We start from the raw sequence: 19,094 nt of genomic DNA, 5'->3' as shown, positions 1-19,094 counted from the left end.
CATGCCATTGGATATGGCAGTTATTTCTTGGCTATGCGGCCAAAGGCAAAAGCAACAAAAGGAAAAGAATAGATAAATTAGACTTCATTTAAAAATTTTAAATTTTGTGCATCAAAAGCCAACAGAGTAAAAAGGCCACCCACAGAATGGGAGAAAATATTTGCAAATCATATTTCTGATAAGGGATTCATATTCAGAATACACAAATAACACCTAAAAATTCAACAACAACAAAACAAACAACCTAAGAGACAGGCAAGGGAACTGAATAGATATTTCTCCAAAGAAGATATACAAATGGCCAATAAGCACATGAAAAGATGCTCAACATAACTAATCACTAAGGAAATGCAATCAAAACTTCGACATACCATCTCATGCCCATTTGAATGACTACTATCGAAAAATCAGAAAATAAATGTTGGTGAAAAGGTGGAAGAACTGCAGCCCTTGTGCACTGTTGGTTGGAATGTAAAATGGTACAGCCATTGTGGAAAACGGTATGGGAGTTCCTCAAAAAATTAGAAATACAATTACCATATAATCCAGTAGTTCCACTCCTGAGTATGTACCCAAAAGAATTGAAGCAGGCTCTTGAAGGGATATGAGTACACCCATGTTCATAGCAGCACTATTCACAAATACTAAATGTGGAAGCCACACAAGTGTCTGTCGATGGATAAATGGATAAGCAAAAATGTGGTATATATTAATACATACAATTCAATGTGATTCAGCCTTAAAAAGGAACGAAATTCTGATACATGCTACAACAGGGATGATCCTTGAAGGCTAATTATGCTAAGTGAAATGAGTCAGTCACAAAAGAACACATACTATATGACTCTACTTATATGAGATACCAAAAGTAGTCAAATTCCTAGAGACAGAAAGTAGAATGGTGGTTTCCAGCGGCTGTGGTGGGAGGAGGGCATGGGGAGTCGGAGTTTAATGGGTACAGAGTTTCAGTCTGGAAAGATCAAAAGTTCAAGAGATGGAGTATGGTGATGGTTGCAAAAAATGTGGAAGTTCGTAATGTTGCAGAACCATAAACGTACAAACAGTTAAGATGGTAAGTTCTGTGGCAGGTATATTTTACCACAGTTTTAAAAAAAGAAGAAAAAGACAAGGAGGAGGGGGAGAGGGAGGAGGAAATGGAAGACGGGGAGAAAAGGAGGAGAAGGAGAGGAGAGGAGGAAAAACGAGGAGAAAATGTGAGAACAGTGAGAGGAAAGGGAAGGAGGTGAGGATCCAGGGGATTAGAATGAGGGGATTAGAATGGCCTTCAGGTCATGAGAACGGGAATTCACACATGTACCTCTATGACTGCCTGGAAATGTTGACAGAGCAGGGCCACTGCTCGCTAAATGTCTCTATGACAATATTTTATCTTCCAATACTTGTACAACCTTTTCATTTTGCCACTTGAACTTGCAGGAAGATTCAAAAAACAGACTGAGGGTGAGTACACAAATGAAAAAAAGACAAGGAGAATGTGTGTGTACATGCTCTATTTTTTGTAAAAATTACAATTTCTTTCCATCCACCATCCATATACTTAGCCCCAACCTGTCCTTACCTTGGCTAAAGTCAAGAACAACACCAAACTTAGTAATACTGAGAGCAAGCATATGCTTTCAGGTGCTATAAATGTTATTTCTAAACTGATCTAACAGGATAATAGTAACAATAGATATTATGTGGTAGGTATCTTGCAATCTACTTTAAAAATTACATTATTTTTTACAGCAGTTTTGTATTATTAACGCTATTTCACAGACGAGACAACAGAGGCTAATAATTTCATCCAAGGACATAAGGTAGATGAGATTTGAAACCCAGGTCTGGTTGATTGCTGGTAGTAAGGGAATATTTTGTAAATCAAGGCCATCTAAACAGGAGGAATACTGACAAATGAGAAGAAACAGAAGCGTCAGTGGAGGTAAGGGCAAACAGAAACTCACTAGCTAATCCGACTGCCAAGACATGATAACTGCACTGCACATAATGTCTGAAACCTAATGTGGGTTTTTTGTTTGTTTGTTTGTTTTTGCACAGAGTCTCACTCTGTAGCCCAGGCTGGAGTGCAGTGGCACGATCTCAGCTCACTGCAACCTCCACCTCCTGGGTTCAAGCGATTCTCCTGCCTTAGCCTCCCAAGTAACTGGGATTACAGGCACGCCACCATGCCCAGCTAATTTTTGTATTTTTAGTAGAGACGGGGTTTCACCATGTTGGCCAGGCTGGTCTTGAACTCCTGACCTCGTGATCTGCCCGCCTCAGCCTCCCAAAGTGCTGGGATTACAGGCATGAGCCACCGCACCTGGCCAACTTAATGTTTTAGGAGGGCTGAATGCCGTGTCCCATGTCCCTTTGAAAGTCTTTTTTTTTTTTAATCTCTAAATCTCAGCTTTATAAACAAGAATCAAAAGAAAACGACTCAACCTAAGAAAGAGAAATTCTGGTTGGGCAAGAACATTAATAATCTGCCTTCCTACAGGGTCCTTTTCTCTAAGTTATATATTAAAGAAGTTACATGGGAAGAAGAAAAAATCAGAGGGTAAACAGAAAACTACTCCAGCAAATGTACTGACCTCTAATGAAGGATAATTTCCTCAAAAGTATTTATGCTTTCTAAAGTATTACACTTTATATAAAAGTAAAGCTGAAGTATAGAAAGCAACATCAGAGAATTTGATTCTTCATATACAGCTGTCAGGGATGGTTTACCTGAACCTGCATTGCAATCCTGGAGTGTAAGAACAACTTGGTGAAATGGGACAGAAAACGCCCTGTGAAGCTGCAGACTCTGGAATCTGTTATACCCATTTCCAATCTCACCTAGAAATCCAGAAAAAAAGTCACTTTCAGACACATTACAGGATTAAAACTTTGCCTTCTTACAAGAAGGTTAGAACTATATGAACACTTTGCCATTTGCTCTGCTCTTCCATTTACAAGGTTTTTTGTTTGTTTTGCTTTTTTCCTCACAAACATCTACAGTTGACAACAAAGCATTCTTACACACAACACTGCCCACCCTCTCGTCTTTCTGTATCCATTTTTAAGTGCCTGGAAAACACAAGAAGGGGAAACAAAGGGCAAATGCCAGTCTGTGACCTCTGTCTGGACTTAGCCAAGCGTGATGTGTGAATCAGGTGTGTGGAATGGAAGTTTCCATGGCAACGAGACTGCCAGGCAGGCAAGGACTTCACACAGGCTTTCTACCAAGGTGATAGAAACAATGAGGCCACCTGAGGGACCTCAGCAAAGAGGGAGGCGGCAAAGAACAGAGATCTCCAGCGACGGCAAGGACCTGGATCTGCACTGACTTATTCCACACCCACACCCTCTTGCTTCTGATTCTGTCCTGCCAGCTCCTTGAGATAATTTCTCATCTCTCTTTTTGGAGGGGAAGGAAGGGATAAACTGGAGAAGTAGTCTCTAAAGAGGATTGCTTATGAGAAAAATGTAGAGGGGTCTGCAAGAGAAGAGTTTTCTTTACGTAGAAAAAAAGCAGCTCTGTGAGTCCAAACGTTCAGCCACATTGACAAAACTCTGCCTGTCTGAAAGAAGCACTTAACATTTTCTCTAAGCTTCTTTGCTTTACCTTGCAATGTGCTCTTTGAGAACCCAGACCATAATGAAAAGATCCTGAGCTATATTTTGGTTTTATGGATGTTTAAAATTATATTTGCTATAGACAGATACTTGAAAATGATTCTAAACTTGTAGAAACGTATATATTTTTTAAAGAGTTGGCTTTTTTAGTCCCATGACTTGGAGATAAAGTACACGATTTTAATGAAATCAAAGTTTATCTTGGTTAACTAACTGAAAGAAGGTAATCTGAACGCTAGGACTATGCTGATATTATGGCTTTTCAAGCCATCTTCCTGACTTGAGACACGCAGATGTTAAAAAGAACCAGAACAAGGCTTGTGCATTTGGAACCAAATCATGCAAGACAGCAAATTCCGCTTCTCCCTTCTCCACCATTTTTAGCTTTGCTCTGGAAGAGGCCTTTGGATTCCTCCAGAATGCTGCCGCAGAGACTGAAGAAGAGAGAAGCACCTTACGCGAGTGCACTTTACACTATCAACTAATGTCTCTATTTTAACAGATTGCAACAACTGTTGCAACAGTGAGCCAATCCTTCCCACTGCACCAGAGGAATTCTTCTAGGCTGCAAATTTGATCAAGTCACTCTCAGGCTCCCAACCTTTCAAACAGTTCCTCACTGTGCTCTGAGCAGTGAAGATCTCTTAACCATCATTTCCACAACTACACACGATCTGGCCTCGGTAGATTTAAGCTAAGGTGTCCTTAGCTTCATCTTCCACCGTTCCCCAACTTGCCCTTCACATTCCAGGCAAATTCAACTACTTTTAATTCCCCAAATATACCATTCCTCTCTCTCGCCTCTCGCCTTTTATGTTACTGATTTCCGTAAAGAACATTTAAATCTTTCCTGGTATCTCAGCTCTGCCATCACTTCCTCTAGGAAGCCTTAGCCCCGGTACAATTTCACCCTTAAAGTCCTTCCTAGGGGCAGCCATAGCACCCTGGGCATCTCCCTACAGCCCTTACCACGTGAGACTGCAACTGCCGGCTTTGCCTTTCTGATCCCCATCCAACTGGAATGGGGAGCAAGAAAAGGGCCATGTTTACCTTTGTCTTGACTTGGGACCCAGCGCTTAGTAGATGGTCAGACAAGATTTACCAAAAATGAATGAATAAGTGAATGAATGAATGAATGAACAGAAAAGCAGGCAAATGGCCTCTGGTGTGGCGTGGCTGACCACAAACTGCGCCGACCACATCGGGGCCAGAGCCTCACAGTCCAGTTCTGCTGCTTACCAGTTTTGTGGCTTCAGGAAAGTTCCTTAGCCTCAAAGAACCTCAGATTCCTACTTGTAAATTGGTGTAACAGCATTGCCCAAGATTATCACATGCATCCAATGAGATAATGTTTGAAAAATTCTTTGAGAAAATAAATTTTCTTTTTTTTTTTTTTTGAGACAGAGTCTCACTCTGTCACCCAGGCTACAGTGCAGTACAGATCTTGGCTCACGGCAACCTCGGCCTCCTGGGTTCAAGTGGTTCTCCTGCCTCAGCCTCCCAAGTAGCTGGAACTACAGGTGTGCACCACCATGTCTGGCTAATTTTTGTATTTTTAGTAGAGACAGGGGTTTCATCATGTTGGCCAGACTGGTCTCGAACTTCTGACCTCAAGTGATCTGCCCACCTCAGGATTACAGGCGTGAGCCACTGCATCCTGCCACTCTTTGAGAAAATTTTAATCAGTCTCTACAAAGCAGCTCTTCCCAGTGGGAGGTGAAACAGGAGGGAGAAGAAGGAAGCTGGCATGGCTGCCACAGGGACAGCAGCAGTCCTAAGGAAAATCACACAGCAGGATCCAGCAAGCAGCTGTAGAAATTCATGGTCGGTGGCCATGCATAGCACCCATTGACTTCCTTCTGAGAAATAACTATGTCCTCCTCTTGCCCACCTAGACATCCTTGTTATATACCATTTCCCACGTATATACCCCATTCATTTCTACCAAGCATTATTACTAATAATAAAGGTTTGGGGGCTTTTGTTTACTCTCATTCCAATTGTTAAGTGCCCTCTCTTTCCTCATGCCCCATCTAGATCCTACCCATCCTCCTATATCCATAATAAATCTCCTCTGTACCTATAAAGCTGTCCTTGAGTCAATCAGCTCATACCCATCTGTCTCCTTCTGATCTCCTAGTGCATTAGGGCCCGTATTTCACTATTCCACACTTTATTCTTTAAATATTTCACACATATATTTAATACCAGCTCCTCTTTCCTGAATGTGGGAGGATCTCACCCAATCAGAGGAGCCAAGTCTAGAGAACTCGACCATGGATAAGTCTGGGTTATAAAGCATGGAGATTTGGCAGAGAAGGTGAGAGGCAAGAAGTGTGTAAGTCAGCAAATAACATTGATGAAGCCACCAAGAAAACAAAAATATACAATGAGGAAATTAGCTGCCTAACAGTTTCTGATGATATCAAGATTCTCGGTAGAAATGCAAATCTATGAGATACCAACTTACACCAGTCAGAATGGCTATTATTAAAAAGACAAAAAAAAATGCTAGTGAGGCTGCAGAGAAAAAGGAACACTAATACGCTGTTGGTGAGAATGTAAATTGGTTCAGCCACTATGGACAGCAATTTGGTGATTTCACAAAGAATTTAAAAGAGAATTACCATTTGACCCAGCAGTCCCATTACTGGGTATATACCCAAAGGAATAAGGAATATAAATCATTTCACCAAAAAGACACATGCACTTGTATGGTCATCTCAGTGCTATTTACAATAGTAAAGACATGGAATCAACCTAGGAGCCTGTCGATAGTGGACTGGATAAAGAAAATGTGCTACATATATACCATGGAATACTATGCAGCCATAAAAAAGGAATGAAACCATATCCTTTGCAGCAGTATGGATGCAGCTGGAGGCCATTATCATCAAATTAACATAGTAACAGAAAACCAAATACTGCATGTTCTCATTTATAAGTGATAAACACTGAGTACACATGGACATAAAGATGAGAACAATAGACACCACAGACTTTCTAGAGTGGGTGGTAGTGGGGGGAGGGGAGTGGGAGGAGTGGGGAGACACAGACTAAAAAACTACCTATTAGGTACTGTGTTCGCTATCTGGGTGGCAGGATCGCCCATACCCCAAATCTCAGCAGCACACAATATACCCATATAGCAAACCTGCACATGTACCTCCTGAATCTAAAATAAAAGTTGAAATTATTAAAAAAAAAAGATTCTCTGGTAGTTGAACATGGCATATTGTAAAGAAGGCATAGGATAATGTTTCAAAGGGAAGGGAGCAAGCAGGAAACATGGCTTCCAGTGTGAGTGTACCAAGTGATTCTTTATCCTGAATAAGAAAACCAACAATAGGCCAGACACAGTGGCTCACGCTGTAATCCCAGCACTTTGGGAGGCCGAGGCAGGAGGATCACATGAGCTCAGGAGTTCGAGACGAGCCTGAGCAAGATAACAAAGCCTCATCTCTACCAAAAATGAAAACAAATTAGCTGGGCATGGTCATGCATGCCTTGTAGTCTCAGCTACTAAGGAGGCTGAGGCAGGAGGATCACTTGAGCCCAGGAGATGGAGGCTGTAGTAAGCTATGACCATGCCATTGTACTCTAGCCTGAGTGACAGAACAAGAACTTGCCTCAAAAAAAAAAAAAAAAAAAAAAAAAGGCCAGGTGCAGTGGCTCATGCCTGTAATCCCAGCACTTTGGGAGGCTAAGGTGGGTGGATCACCTGAGGTCAAGAGTTCCAGACCAGCCTAGATAACATGGTGAAACTCTGTCTCTACTAAAAATACAAAATTAGCCAGGCGTGGTGGTGCATGCATAATCCCAGCTATTCATGAGGCTGAGGCAGGAGAATCATTTGAATCCAGAAATCAGAGGTCGCAGTGAGCCAAGATCATGCCATTGCACTCCAGCCTGGGCAAAAAGAGTTAAATTCTGTCAAAAAAAAAAAAAAAAAAAAAAAAAAGGAAGGTGGGGAGGGGAGGGGCAGAAGGCGAAAAGAAATAAGATGGAAAAAGTAAAGTATCACGAGAGTGATCAGTCAACAACATATTGCTAAGTGTCTAGCTGTCCCATGCATGCAGCACTGTGCTAAGTATTTTTGGGCGATGCCCAAGGTGGGGATAAGGCTTACAGAGAAATGAAAGCGACAGCATCTGTGCTTACAAGGACCTGGCAGCCTACACGGGGTGACAAAACATACACACATGAAGGTATAACTAAAGATATAAATTAGTGTGCAAAAAGTGCAAAATGAGCACTGAAAACAGAGCAAGGACAGATCACCACATGCTGAAGTGAAGGAAGGTTGTATGAAAGAGGTGACATACCTGCTCTGTCTTAAAAGAGAAAGAAGAATCTGCAATAACATGTCAAGGGAAACACACACACAGAGCTGCAAGTGGAATTTGCCAGGTATAGTGGTCCTCCCTTATCCACGGGGGGATATGGTCCAAGACTCCCAGTACCTGAAGCAGAAACATAGTACCAACCCCTATGCCATATGCTTTTTCCATTTCATGGCTAGATGGCTACCAAATGACTAATGGACAGGGAGTGTATACAGTGGCTACACTGGCAGAGGGATAATTCACATCCAGAGCAGGAACGGCATGGGAAGGCGTGAGATTGCATCACAGTATTCAGGATGGCACACAATTTAACCCATACAAATTGTCTATTTCTGAAATTTTCCATTTAATATTTTCAGACCACGGTTGACCACAGGTTAACAGAAATCACCGAAAGCGAAACTGTGCTTGAGGGGAAAAGTGGAGAAATGCAGACGAAGCAAGACTTGGTTGGGATCATGGCAGGAAGTGAGTCTGGAAAAGTAGTCTGGGGAAAAGACCGTGGAGAAGTGGAGAGATAAGACTGAGAAGCAAAGAAATTTCAAGGGCATTTCAGAGGGAGAAAAATTAAGAGAAGATTAAAAAAAAAAAAATACGGGAAAGGAAAGAAAAATGATGTTACAAAACATTTATCACTAGATAAAAATTAGGTTTTATGTCTGTATGTATAAAAAAGGAAGTAAGTCAAACAAGAGTTAACAACCTGAATAAATAAGAAGTCACACTAATCTATACAGTCATCATTAAAATCCCAGTAGAAATACAGAAAAGGCGCTTGTAGAGAATTTACAGCAGCCAATAAGTAAATGACCAATAAAACATAACAATAAAAGTTCCAATAAAACAAATAATTCACAAAGAATGAAAGTTAAAGTAACGAATAAAGTATTATTTTTCATGTTAGATGAAGGAAGTCTTAAAAGCAGGTCAGCACTATCTCAGGTAAGAAGGATAAGCAATCTGAAATGTTAGAGTTCAAAGCATACAACTTTTCTGGGAAGTGATTTAGCAATGTGCAAAGGAGCCCTTAAAAAGACACAGTAATTCTTATATAGAAACGTAACTTGATAAAATAACCAGGAATTCAGAAAAACTATTCACACTCCAAGATCCTCTTTACCGCATTTCTTAACCTAACCCATAAATCACTAGCAACGTAATTAGTGAAGAAGAAAACCCATAGGGAAATGGTAAAATGAATTGTGATAGAGTCCTACCAAGAATTACAATGTAACCATTAAATAACATGTTTATTGTTATGGAGAAATGAAGAATCTAAAATGTATGTGCAGTGTGATTCCACTTATATGAAAAAATACATATAGACATAAGCACATAGAAACACATTCTATATGGAAATACATTCAAATTACCTCTAGATTATATGATTGCAGGTTATTTTTATTTTTGTCTGGAGGTCTTTCTGTATTTTCCAAATTTTCTATACTAAATATGACTTACTATATAGTTAAAAATTATATTTGGATATTGAAAAATGAAATAACTATTTTAATTGCAAATATTGTTTGGAGATAACTGTGCAGGCAAAGTGAAAATATCTACACTCAGCTGCTCAGCAATAGAGCCCTAATTCCCCAGATAAAAGCACATTTCCCCTCTAAATCCTGCGACAATGTATGACAGTAAAGATGAGGTACAGGGTTTTTCCCTCCACATTTTACTGTCCACAAAAAATTACTTCTGGAAGTTCTTTCAGCATTGTTTCCTTAGTAGGAAGGTGTATTTATAAAAAGAGTAAATTTCAACTCGATTTTGGGTCTTGATTTTTCCAAAAGGCCTACGCTTCACAGAATATACAACTCCACCCTCCTCTCTCCTTCTCAGTCTCCATTTCTGTCTGTCTCTCTCTGCCTCGATCTGTGTGTGTGTTTCTCTGTTTCCATGTGTGTCTGTCTCTCTCTTGTAAGGTACAGGCTTTTCCTAAAGATGCTCTCAGATCCGAAGGTAGCGTTTTCTTTGACTTCTTCTGTACTTTATGTAATGTTGAGGATAGCACCCTCCGTTCAAAAACAATTTAAAAGTTTCAAAAAGACAATTCAGTTTTAGTTGTACATTTAGGATATTTACAAGCACCACAGGAGACAACTGCATATGTGATATCATACAAAAAAGGCTAAACCAGTATGTCAGAAGTCCACATTGATGCTCATTTCAGATGACGTGTGAGGAACTGCTTTCTCAGAGCAAATACTCAGTCCATGCTGGGACTAGGGCAGTAAGTAGAAGCTGGCAACAGCCCAACACTGCAAAGAGGGAAAAAAACGTGGTGGTAACTCCAAATGAAAGAGAGAAGCTTGACATTTTTCTATTACCAAACCAGGCAATTAAAACATTAAATGTGAAATCTGAAGCACTGTAAATTTCCTAATATGGTAGAAGTGCTGAGTTTCCCAAATGATGTTTTCTCATCTTTCAGCATATCAAAGAGCATGCATGCCAAAACCCCGAAGAAACACTTCCATTTTGAAAACAAAAATAAACCACACACATCCACATTCTATTAATAGTGTTGTCTTGCCTTAGAGACCCTGTGTCCTTAGTCAAAAACCCCACTGCAGTTTACGTACATTTTAACATTAATGAAAACTCCTGTCCAAAGTAAACTGGACATGTGTAGGTGAATTAGGTGGGACTGGGGCAAAAGTAATCAAATCCCTTTTTTATTTTCCTTACTGGAGACCAAATGTTATGTTCTTCATCGTCACAGCTAAGGACTTTGTAAATACGTTCTACCTCTTTAGCAGCATTTCTTAAGAGAGGAAAGTTGGCATAAGATACGCAGGTTCAAGCCAACTCCAGACATTTAGAGGGATTGCAGGATAGAGGGACATGGGCTTACAACTGGAAATCCCAGCAGAAATTGCCAGATGAAGCAAAGCACATGTCAAAGATCTCCAAATCCAGACTCTATACTCTTGATCCTGCCGCCATGAGAAAGAAAAAAGCTGTCCCATGGCATTTTATGTGCAAAAACAGGGAAAAGCCATTTAATATGATGCCTTCTTCCTCCATTCAAATGCCCATGAGCTGCTACCAATGTGCTCAGCAGAGAGTCAACTGCTTGGGTGAGTACAATAGGAAGTAGATGACATCGAGGCTACTCATTAGATGCTTCTATTTTTGAGGAAAGAAAAGAAGCAACACATCAAATAACTATAAGAAAGAACAAAAGATCATTTATTCCAGCCCAAAAAATTGACCATGCAACTAAAATGGTTAGTTCAACCCCAAAGTGGTTTGGGGGAAAGAAGCTATTATCACCTGCCTGCACAGAAGACGTTAAATGTTTAAGCTCTGAGTCCTGGCCCTACAATGTCTCTACAAGAGCAAGGAAAAGGGAAAACTAGACTGATACAGCAACCACCCCGATCAGGTAAGGTGGGGAGGAATGGAGAGAATTGACTCAAGGTACCACCTCAAGTGTAGCTAGGAAGAAAAGAAAGTATGGTGCTATGGTAAGGTAAAAATATCATATCTGTCTCTATTTTTATTTTTTGAGACAGGTTCTCACTCTGTTACCCCAGGCTAGAGTGCAGTGGCACAATCACAGCTCACTGCAAGCTCCACCTCCCAGCCTCAAACCATCCTCCCAGCCTCAAACCATCCTCCCACCTCAGCCTCCCAAGTTGCTGGAGCTACAGGTGGGCACCACTATGCCTGGATAATTTTTGTATTTTTTGTAGAGACGAGGTTTCACCATGTTCCCCAGGCAAAAATCATCTCTTTTAAGCCAACAGACCCAGATTCAAATCCTGCCCCAGCTACTTGCTAGTTGAACTGGGCAAGTGGATTAACTTCTGTTTTCCATTTCTTTCATGTAACACTTATCTATCACTGCACGCCAGGCACTCTTCTAAGTACTTTACAATTTAATCCCAACAACAAACAATTCATGTTAGTTCTGATATTATCCCCCACTTTACAAATGGGGAAACTGAGGCACCAAGTAGTCCTATACCTCGAAAGTGGCCAAGTTATCATTTGAATCCTGGCAAATGATTTTGCCAGGATTGATTTCAGCAGTCTGGCTCCAAAATCCCATCTCTGAAGCTCTACATTGCCATATTTATAAAAGACTTACTTTTCAGTGAAATGTATGTACAGTACCCAGCACAGTGCCTGGCATTTTGCAGAAGTTGAATAATTTATCTCCCTTCTCTCACTTCTCCCTATTCTCTCTCCCCACACTGTGGGAGGCTGGAGGCAAGATTCTGCACACACAGAAAGGCAACTACGCCAATCCACAAAGGTTCAGGGGCTCTAGGGCAAGCTAGAAAACAACCCTCTGTCTTAATCCCCTGAGGCCTGGAACAAGAGCTCTAACTCAAACAGAGATGTCCGGCATTTCCAGACAGTGACTGCCTCTATTTATTACAATCTGCATTCAGGGCACAAGGGCTGCAGACAAGCCTTAGGGAAACTGAAAGGTTTGTGATTTTTGCACTAGCAGCTGTATACATGTATGTCTAACACAAACACAACAGCCCCCCCCCAACCCACATCTAAAACTTATATTGTTCCTACCAGAGGGAAAAATGATCTACTTTCCAGAACCTTCCATTTCCTAAAAGTTGGCAGAGTTTCTGTATCAGGCTGCAGCTTTCTTTAGGACAGCCTGTATATTTCTGGGGAGCTAAAGGACAGAGTCTCTTCTGAAAATTATTAAGAACAAATTAGGCCCAGTGGCCCAGGGGACTGTGTTGTAAAACATGAGAAAATTTTGTTTTCCAGCTCTTTGGCAGTATTTTCCTAAACTGATGACAATGAAAGGACAGAGACTATTTTTGTACATTGATATTATTCTAAAAGATCATGGAGAAAGGTGTGAATGTTATCAGTTAAATGATTTATTTAGTTGGGCAAATAGTGACTGCACAAAATAGAGGATTTATATCACTGGATTTTTCTAGGTGCACAATGAGGACATGTTGCTAATTATAAGTTCACACATGCTACCACATAAGAATGCTTTCTACACACTCTTTCTCCTTAATTAATAAAAAGACCTATTTTATGCTATGGGAACATAAGAAAATTATTATGAGAAAACAAATCACTATAATCAAGCATTGAAACTATCACTGTCACACTGACCCTGAGAATTTGCTAACGTAGTTTAAAAGTAATTAAGAAGGAAAACTAGCCTTCTACATTTTCACTCTCGGTCACTGTGGCTACTGGGTTCATTGATGCCTGCCAAATCTTGCAAAACTACAGTCCTCTTATCCATGTGGTTTTTAAAACTATAAGCTTCTATTGTGAATAAGCTTGATTTTCTGCTTTAGAAATCCATCAACTGCCAGTCTGTTCTCACGGCATATTGCTAAGAGAGACTCCACAAAGAGCCCAGGTGCACACACCATGAATCAAGTTCTTCATACATTTTAATTACAGTTTATCACAAGTGGGAGAGGTAAGTGAAGAAGGCTTCTTCATAAAATGTTCATTAGAAATGGCAATTTTCCATAGGGGAAACAAAGATGGCATCCTTCAAATCGTTAATCTGAGAAAGTCCCCAGATGTGAATTGTGTCTCTGTAAAATCATATGCAAACCACATTTAGGCCTGTGGCTCAGCCCAAAACTTTTGAAGAGGGGAGTAAGGGACAAGGAAGGAAACGGAGTGAGCAGTGAAAGAGGAAGATGAAGTTTCTCAGACTTTGTGGACATGTACAAAACAGTTCTTTCTACTTACTATTTAAGCTATTACCCCCTTGCAGGGGGGAGGTTTGTTATCTCCTTAGCCATTTCAAAAGCCTTGGGAGCCAGCAAGCCAGTAAGGGAGTTTTTCTGTGTGTGTCTGTGAGTCAGCAGAAGCCGGAAGCCTTACAAAACAACTTCAAACAACAAGCTGGAGAGCAGGACAATAGCTTCCACCTCCAGACAGTGAGAAATTGCATTATCCTGAGGGATCACGGCCACCCATGCTCAATGGAGATAAGTAAGAACATTCTCTGCTCTGGCCAATAGGAGATCTGCAGCTACAGCTGCTCACAGAAGCTCTGGGTGGCCTCCATTCCAGCGGCTCCAAAAGGTTTCAAGGCACAAAAACACTGCTGCTGGGTGGTGCTCCCAAGTGCAGGGGGTGGAGGGGAGAGGCTGATGAAGACGAGGGTGGCAAGCTGCATCCCCCCACCAGGTGCTCCAAATCCCGTCTCCCAGCTTAGGGAAATCACAAAGAGGTCTCCAGGCGGATTCCAGGCAGGCAGCCGGTGCAGAGCCTGTGCCTCACCACCACCCACAGCAATGAATGGAAACTGCCCTAGAGACACCAGCAAGTGGGAAGAAATTCCCTGCTAGGCAGTTCAGTGCTCCAGGAGCAATAGTGTAATTAATGGCACTTAGTGAAAGAGCGGGGCATTCCAAATTCAGCCACAAGGAAGAAAGACGTCTTACCACGCACCCTACACAGCAGGCACAAAGCCCCTCGTCGTGTTCCCTTTAAAGACTCAGGCAAATCTGATCAGGAACTGACATTTGCAGTACAGTTTTACATTTACAAAAAGGCGTTAACTGTCCTCTGAGAGAAGAAAAAAATCTTCACATTTGACGGAAAGTTATGTGAAAGTTACAGTATGAGCTCACTTTGAGGATACCATAAGTGGCATAGAGGAATTACCTGAGTAAAAACATTTATTTCACTTATTAATAGTATCTGATATCCAGTTTTATAGTATTTCTTATGTTTCCCATTGTCATAGGTTATATATATATATTTTTAATTTATTTTGAGACAGGGTCTTGTTCTGTTGCCCAGGCTGGAGTGCAGTGGTGAGATCACAGCTCACTGCAGCCTCCAACTCCTAGGCTTAAGCAATCCTCCCACATCAGCCTCCCAAGTAGCTGAGACCACAGGCATGTGCCACCACACCCTGCTAATTTTCTTCATTTTTTTGTACAGACAGAGTCTCACTATATTGCCCATGTTGGTTATATTTTTAAATGTTTCCTTGCCTACAGCTAATATCTACATAATATGTTCGATTGACAAGAAAAAAAAAACTAGTTGGAAAGTATCAGATAGGCTGCTAATACAGAAATCTCATATTTGCACATAGTCCCCAGACCAAGCAACCCCTCTGCAGAACCTAATGTTGTATAGAAACTCTTTTTAAAGAAAGAGTATATATTTTTATTTTCTTTATTTACATATATACATACACACATAAAAAGACAGACACACTTATGAGTGTGTGTGAGTGTGACAAGCAAGAAGGGATTCTAGAAGGATGCAGAAGATGGGAAAGGTAGTACTAGAAGTGGAGCCCTGCTACCACCTGAATGCTGACAATAACATTTCACGCAAAACCAAAATGGATGGAGGCTTTAAAAATTAAAATTAACTTGTCTGGCAACTAGTGCATTGAAATGGAGGTTGAAAGACTGGGGAGACCTTTTCCACTCAGCCCTTGATTTGCTGTGGGGCCTACATCAAGTTGTGCTATGCCTCTGTTATAACATCTGCAAAATGGAGATAACACTTCCTGCTACCTACCTCAGAGAGCTGTTAGGAGATTAGATACCAAAAAAGAAAACCCTCAAAGCCCTTTGAGTTTCTCATAAATATAAGACATGCAATGTAATAAAACACCCATACTCTCTACAAAAGCCCTGAGAGACTCACGGCTATAGAAATAGGAAACAGACGCCAGCTGTACAGCATGGATGCATTCACAATCAGGGAGGCTGGCTGCAGATTCCAGTGACAAGGCGGGGAAAATAACTCTGACATTCACATGTACTCAGACAAAACACCCAGGAAAAGGGAGGAAAATAGTATTGTTTCAGTAGAGCACCAGTAAGTGAAAAGAAGCAATCTTCACAGATAACATTCCTAATTCTTGCTTAAAAGTCTGGATCTACGAGTAGACAATCAAGTGACAACATTACACTGGTAGCCTGTAAGGTTTAGAAAAATCTCATATTAAAGTAAATTGGGCCAAGTAGAGTGGCTCACGCCTGTAATCCCAGCACTTTGGGAAGCTGAGGTGGGAGGACCGCTTGAGCCCAGTTTGAGACCAGCCTGGGCAACACAAGGATACCCTTGTCTCTACATACAATAACAATTTTAAAAATTAGCTAGGCATCGTGGCACACACCTGTGCTGCCAGCTACTCGGGAGGCCAAGGTGGGAGGATTGCTTGAGTCCAGGAGGTCAAGTCTGCAGTGAGCTGTGATCAAGCCACTGCACTCCAGCCTGGATGACAGAGCAAGCCTGTCTCAAGAATAAAATAAATAAGTAAATTGGCTCTCTAGAGGGGTAAGGGTAATAACCCCCACACTGAACAAAATTTAAAGAAGAGAATGCATAAATTACAGTATTTTTAATTAATTTATACTGGAAACAAAAGCCATGCTTGACTGTACATAGCCATCTAAGGAAAATAATTACTCTTGGGTCCGTAAGGAAATTGGGAGAAAAGTATTAAATGTTCATCTATTCTAAGATATTCTGAATTATGAAAAGTTTAAAATTCCAATTAATCAATTAATTAAACACATATTATTATTATATCAAGGATGTATTGTGAGTTACATGTCAGGTTAAAATTAAAAAGACGAATAATATCCTTTTCCTGGTTCTCATGAACCTCAAAGTCCAGCAAGGAGAGACAGAGACAAAATAAAGTATAACACAATGTGGGAAGGGTTTGAGTCAAGTACAAACAGAGTGCTAAGGAAGAACAGAGGGAAGTTGTAATTGATTCTGTATGGAAAAGAGGAGGGGGAGGGGCTTAGGAAAGTCTCAGAGAATTTGACACTTAAACAAGACCTTGCAAAATGTACAATATTTCACCCAATATAGAGCAAGGGTAAGGGGCATTTTAGATAAATAAATGGCAGCCCACATCTCAAGGCAAGTCTAGGTATGTCCACGTTAAGTGTCACACAATGCAGACAGCCTGGAAGGGCCTAGATTGCAAGGTCTTTGTGAGGAAGGGGGCATCATAGGATGAGATTTTTGAAAAGAGACTTGGTATTTTCTACAACTCAATAAAAGAGAAGGAGGCAAGTGTACAGGAAGAGAAGCAGCAGGAACAGGAGGTAGCCCTGGCCCCTGGGCCTGAGACAGACCTTGGGGAAACTGACAGCATTGCTAAGGCCAGTTCTGTAGGTAGAGGTGAGGAAGACAAAGAGGCAGAGAAGCAGGAAGGCATAGTGCACTGAACCATGGCTCAGAAATGGTCAAGAGTGGGACTTCCAGGAGAAGTAGCAGGCCCAACCTAGGTGGACAGTGTAGTACACAGAATAATGGCCACCAATATATCAGGTCCTAATCTCTGGGACCTGTAAATGTTATCTTCTATGCAAAGACTTTGCAGATGGGATGAAATTAAAGATCTTGAGATGGGGGGATTATTTGAATTATCTAGTTGGGCCTTAAATGTCATTACATGTATGCTTCTAAGAGGAAGGCAGAGGCAGATTTGACTACAGATGGAAGACAGGAAGGCAATGTGGCCACGGAGGGGGCAGATATTGGAGTGATGAGGCCACAAGCCAAGGGATGTCAGCAGTTTCCAGGAGCTGGAAGAGACAAGGCACAGATTCTTCCCCAGAGCCTCTGGCAGGAGCTCAGTCCTGTCAAAACCTAAATGTCTGTTGTTTTAAGGCACCAAGTTTGTGGTAATTTGCTACAGTGGCCAGAGGAAATTAATACACATAGTGAACAAAGAGTCACCCCCAGCTGTTCTTGGATGCCACCATCACCAGTCTTGATAAGAATCATTCAGGCCAGGGGCAGTGACTCACACCTATAATCCCAGCACTTTGGGAGGCCAAGGTGGGACGGTAGCATGAGGCCAGGAGTTTGAGACCACCCTGGGCAACAAAGCGAGACCTCATCTCAACAAAAAATAAAAATTAGCCAGGTATGGTGGTGCACACCTGTAGTCCCAGCTACTTAGGAGGCTGAGGGAGGACTGCTGGAGCCCAGGAGTTCCAGACTGCAGTGAGCTATGATTGTACCACTCTGCTCCAGCCTGGGCAACACAGCAAGACCCCATCTTAAAAAAAAAAAAAAGAAGAATTCAGATGGAAGGCACTCCAACTGTCAAGAAGAAATTGAAGTCTAAGCTGCCACCTTAGAGGAAGACAAGATCATTAACCTGAGTAACTAGTCAAAATTTAGGGTTAGGGTATAATCCTAGACAAGGTTAATACAAGGTGGCTGGAAGAACTATAAATAGAAGCCACCAAATGACGACATGTCAGGGAAGGAAAGTGGGTCTGAATAGTAGTGGGAACAACAGGAAAGACACAGCAACCCAGAGGTCATTACTGGGCCACCAAATTTCTGGTAGGATAGTCATTTTAATTTTAAGTGCCCATTGGGTAAGGGAAGAGATGAGGGGAGAATGGAAAACGTTTACATGTACCCTGTCTCAATCAGCACTGATTCAGGAACTTGACCAGAACTAGACCACCAAATCAAAGACATCAGGAAATACAGGTGTGGGAAGATTATGGCAAAGAGATAGATGGGGCATGAAATGCTGAAAATCTTGAAATATGCTCTTTGGTCAACAACAAAAATCACGTAAGGAGATCCACTTGAGAAGGGTGGGAGCAGTAAGGACTGTCCATGATAGACTAGATAGCCCAGTAAGGTGACTGAACCACCCAGGGCTGGAGATGGTCAGGGCCAAATAGGAGAATGGAGAAATGGGGGTGAATTAGAGAAATATTTGGAAGGCATGGCAAACTGCTTGAATAGGGAATGAGTGACTGGGGAGCAGGGGACAGCAGAGAAATGAGAACAACGATCTTTGAAGCACAAAACTCAAAGGAAAAAGTGTTAAAACAGACAGAATGAGTTTGTCTCTGGCTCTGTTGAGTTTCATGTGTGGGTGGGTCATGCCAGGAGTGACAGGTAGAGAGCACTGGGATCTGAAACCAGAAGAATGTCGTAAATGTTTGAACGTTTGAAAAAGTTATCTGCACTGTACTCTTTCATCTTTTTTCTGATTCATCACTATGAAAGGACCCAATGAAGGTTCCTAAAATTTTGATATCCTAAAAACAAAATGTTTGAACTACACTCATATTACCTACTTACAAGAAAAACCTCATATCTCCAGCACTTTAAAGTAAATGCATTAAAAAT

General features: G+C 41.3%; 1 long non-coding RNA gene across 1 annotated transcript in view; it reads right to left on the bottom strand.

Moving 5' to 3' along the window:
• Positions 1-19,094, bottom strand: part of LOC100595963 — a 325,347-nt gene that overhangs the window by 168,313 nt on the left and 137,940 nt on the right. The gene's annotated exons all lie outside the window — the stretch shown is intronic.

Source organism: Nomascus leucogenys, chromosome 8, assembly GCF_006542625.1.
Source record: "Nomascus leucogenys isolate Asia chromosome 8, Asia_NLE_v1, whole genome shotgun sequence".
Classification (NCBI taxonomy): domain Eukaryota; kingdom Metazoa; phylum Chordata; class Mammalia; order Primates; family Hylobatidae; genus Nomascus; species Nomascus leucogenys.
The sequence above is the reverse complement of the archived record's forward strand: the minus strand, read 5'-3'. Positions and strand labels throughout refer to the sequence as shown.